Below are 5,066 nucleotides of genomic sequence, written 5' to 3' on the forward strand. Positions count from 1 at the left end.
TGGGGAATGTCATCAATCGTCATTTCCAAACAAACAGGATGCCGTTATTTTTCGATCATACGGTATATGTATATGTATATACACGTTTAAAACATATATATTTACATTATTTTTTATTTAATTATACATTATACACACGTTAATAAATAAATAATTGTCTTGATGATCAGTTCACTGTGACTGTTAAATAAATTTTGCATTATCGGCTTAGATATTCTAATATTATAAAGGTGAGACTATAAAATACAAAATTGTATATGCATTACTCAAAAATAAACGATATATTAGTTAACGTTTTAATAAATATTTTTTATCGTCTAGGTACAAGCTAATTTCTTATGCTACGCCATTGGAGAATTTTGCTGGTGATAAGTGGCCTCACTTTCAGCTGCCGTGTTACCTGTCCCCTCTCTTTCCTTGTCTAAGAATGACGCGGTCAATGGCCAATATAAACTATACCTATCGCACGTTAACCCATTATATTTTCTATACGTAGTATAGTGGCGTCACGAGCCGCGGCACTTGGAGTTTAATACGTGTAAAACAGCGGGAACGAAGGACAAAATGAAATTTTGACCGGCAGTAGAGAAAATTGGTAAATTAAAATGTTTTCAAGCGAAAATTGGACAAATTGGGAATAGTTTTGAATATTTTAGGATGGAAAAAAGTGATTTACAAAAAGTATAATTTAAATAAGTTTTTCTAATTTTCTCCTGTTTTTTTTGGGGGGGGGGCATTGACCATTTGACCTCATGGTTAAGCCGCCACTGTACCTAGTCAGACCTAGTATAAAATCGCTCGTCTGCCGATAGTTCTTCGCGGTCACCGTTGCGATATACAGGGTGTCCCATTTTGGTTGAAATCATACAGTACCTCTGTTATTAGTGAAGATAGAAGAATGCGGTTTGCACAACCTGTTCCACTTTTTAGTCAAACGGAAGTTGTTGTAAACAAAATTTTCATAGCCCTCTTCGTTTCTGAGCTACAGGGTCTTTTTCAAAATTTTGCAATTTGGGACACAACCCGTATCTCTATTACTGTCAAAGGTATCGAGAAAGTGAAAATTGTTTCTTGTTACTTGTTATCTTTTTACGTAGAATACAGTGGTGGAGTCTGCTTTTCTAGGGAAAATATATTTTTGAAAATATGAACTAAAGTTATGTTAATTATTTCTTATGTAGGTCGAATCAACCCTAGGATGAAGAGCTAGGAGTAAAACGTGAGATCAGAAAAAAAGTAATTATATAAAAACCGCTAGTAAACAAGAAAATACAGGAATAAACTGGAATAAACCTCCAAAAACAAGAAGATAAACATTCGTGGAATAAAACATGACATCAGAAAAAAAAAATAATTATATAAAAACCGGTAGTAAACAAGAAAATACAGGAATAAACTGGAATAAATCTCCAAAAACAAGAGAAAAAAAACCTTAAAAAGTTAGTTAAAAAATCATTAATTTATTTTTTTAGTCAATTTTTTGCTTTTTAACGATTTTTCTTTGGTTTTTAGCGGTTTATTTCAGTTTATTCCTGTTTATTAGGGGTTTATATTTATATTTTAATGCTTTTTGTCTGACGGTCGTTGTTACTCCTTCTTCTCCTGGCGTAAAATTGCCCCCCCCCCTCTCTCTCTCTACTACTTTCTTTTTTCTAATTACATCTGTTGAAATCAATAGATACCAGGCCAAAAAGGACTTACCAAAAATAAATATATCGAGAGACCTATTTGGTGCATTAATAATTATAACGTTAATTAAATTAAAAACATTAATTATATTAGAAAACAATTTGTCAAAATTAAAATAACCTGATAAACCTATTTCTGAAAATAGATAAATAAATATGTTCATCAACGCCAGCATAGTGAACAATAGCAATTGCAAATAACAGTTGAACTTGTACGTAGTAAATTTTTAAAAATCTGTTTTCCGAGATTTATAATTCATAGAACGAACGTTTATTTTAGTGTGGTTTTATTTTCAATTTGGCTGGAATAACATATACATGCCTTTCTGGAAAAAGTTCGATTCCACAGATATTCAGTTTCTTTTTTAATTCTCGTGATAATATTACCGTTTCATATTTTCTTCACAGATTGTGCCATATTTATGTTTTTGTCAAGTGCGGATTACAACAGGTCTTTTGACAGGACATGTTGCTGTCAAGTTCTACCTGAAAAATATCAACCTGTATCAAGGAAGTCTTTATTGCAGATTCTACGATAAAGATCTAGAAAGAGCAGATAACATAATATGGCACTGCGAGGTTCTGTATCACACGCTGCACTTTCTATTTGGGAAAGTAAGACTAGAATCGAAGGAACTATGCTCCCATTCTATCAAGGACCTGTACAAGCTAGGGCAGGGCACAGGAATGGAAGAATAGGTGCAGTCATAGACGTCTTTCCCGTTCAAAATATTCTAATAAGGTGGCGATGATTTTTTGCAACGGCTGTTAAGCTATGTTGTACAGTTCGCATTAAAAGAAGTTGAAAAAGAACAATGTTCGACTGCAAGGTCTGCTAGTAAATTTTTTTTAGCTTAAAGTATCACAACACAATTCATTTAAACAAAACACTCGTAATGCAAAACTAAAGTTTCAAAACGAAAGACAATGTCTGGAGATAAATAAATAAATGTGGCTATTTCACATTATTTATAGCAGAGTTACCACCTGAATCCCCAGCGAGAAATTTAAATTCCAGTTAGTCAGCCCGGCGCCGAATATGTCCATGGTTGGCAACAATGAATTTAAATATCGCACCATCTGTTATGTTATGAAAATTTAAGTTATGACTCAGTATCTCTATTTACTACGTCTATACACAACTAATTATAATTGGTTGTATTGAATTGGATAAATAAATATTAGCGTAATAATAAAACGTCAAACAGAACTGTCAAAAATTGTATAGCTCCTTTCTTAATCTGTATGTTCAAAGGCTACAAAGCTGTAGATATTATTTATAAAATATCGTCGTTAAGTAAAGACAAAAAACATATTTATTATATTATTATATACTACGAGTGCATTATTTTAAATCTTTGAATAAGAAGACTAAGGAAGGAGCATATCAAAAATCTTAGGTACACCGCGATGGGCCTCAAATATGGCCGACTTAAATTCCGGTTTATCAGTGTCGTTCTAATTTTATTTAAAAAATGTAAAACTATGATGTAGGGTAGACGTGGGGTAGACTCAATAATTTGTTGTTTTATTTTACGTTGTGAATAAATGTTGGTAGTTATTAAAATTGTTATAAAAATATATAATTCTAATAAAATAGATAAGTTATAATAAGTATTTATTAACACAAACATCCGATACGCTTGAAGCAGGTAAGTCAAATTAACGTATCTAAATTCTTTGACATCTAATCTTTGACAAGTAATAAATAAAAGCTAAAAATGCAAGAAAAATATATAATTTAGTTAATTTAAGTGAATTTCATAAATGATCGGTTTACTACACGTATGTATATTATATTATAGTCACTTACTAGCGAAAAGTTGTTCCATTATTTCACTCAATTTTTGCCGAGATCTACCGCACGCTACACAACCAACAATTTTAGAGTCTTTTTCGATAAATCGCGATAGTGTCACTGTTAATTTAAGTTCTGCCACAATTTCCATCTAGATTTACTACCTTTATACAACTATCAGTAGTAGAATAAATAATAAATAACATAAAATAAGCTCCGTAAAGACTGACAAATCCACAAAATTTCAAATCAAATTCAAATGTGGCAAATGAATCGTCAAACAGAACTGTCAAGGATCCCCACCCTAGAGAGCTTTTATGGTGGCTTTTCCGCCCACCATGCATGAATACATGGATAGCATTATGCTCCTTCCTTAGTCTTCTTATTCAAAGTTTTAAATAAATGTTAAAACAAAAAAAATCTTTCAAGTCACTAATTTCTGAATACTGTATGATCAAAAAAAAACGGCGTCAGCAATGGCTATGAAATGAAGATCGCTGTCATTTTATCTGGGAAATGTCATCGGTCGTCGTTTCCCAGCTAACTGGACGCCTTTTTTTCTCGATCATACATTATATATTTTTAAATAAAATAGAGCATCTGATTTCTGTCCTTATGATTGACATTATTGCTGACGATAACGTCAATTTTTAACGACGTAATATCACACGACAGGGCTTTGAGAGGTTTTTTCCTTCCCCTCTTTGCATTTTACAGCGTTTTCCAATTAATTATTTCAATTTTCTTAATGACGAGGGGTGACCAGCTTGTGGAACGTTAAGCGCATTCTGCAAGCTTGCCAAATATTTCGGCTTAACAGATTTATTAATCTAGATCCAATATAATTTCCTGTTTAACGTTTGTGATCTAATTGAGGGTATAGTCTTCCAGAGAGTGGATATGTCGGCGTCAAATAGAGAAGTTCTTTATTTCCTGAAATGCCTAGTCAATTCACGTATTGCCGGAAAACAGCGTAGAATAGATTAGATCAGATTCTCTTGGGTGGCTATCGGCCTGTTCCACTGCAATCTTTCAAGAAAAATTGTGGTCCTCTTCTGATTCTTAAGTTACTTTCTCTACTCCTATCCTTTTCAAAATAACTAGCAGCTTAGAGACTGAACCCTCCCTATAGCTCATTTTCAACGGGCTACTACAAACAACTGCATATTTGCCAAGCTGACCATCGATAAAATGTCATCGTCACATAAAATCGATCAATCATCGATTGGCCAACAAATATCTAGATTTTTTGGCATTTTATTAGCATCAAACGGCGGTAGTTCAGATAAAGCAGTCAACATCGGAATATATACAAATCATACGGGGTGTTCGACAGGGTTGCGTCTTGTCTCCGCTCAGTACAGGAAAACAGCTGTACTCGGAGACTATATTTAGAGAAACACTGGATCGAATCCAGGGCGGAATCAAGTTCAATGGAATCCCAATAAACAATATCAGATATGCCGATGATACGGTTATAATAGCTAACGATATAGAAGAACTGCATAGCATCATATATTCCGTAGTCCACTATAGTGAGATGTTTGGACTGCAATTTCTAAGACTCCAATAAATGCACA

Source organism: Sitophilus oryzae, unplaced genomic scaffold, assembly GCF_002938485.1.
Source record: "Sitophilus oryzae breed Bouriz unplaced genomic scaffold, Soryzae_2.0 scaffold_140_pilon_pilon, whole genome shotgun sequence".
NCBI classification, from domain to species: Eukaryota; Metazoa; Arthropoda; class Insecta; order Coleoptera; family Curculionidae; genus Sitophilus; species Sitophilus oryzae.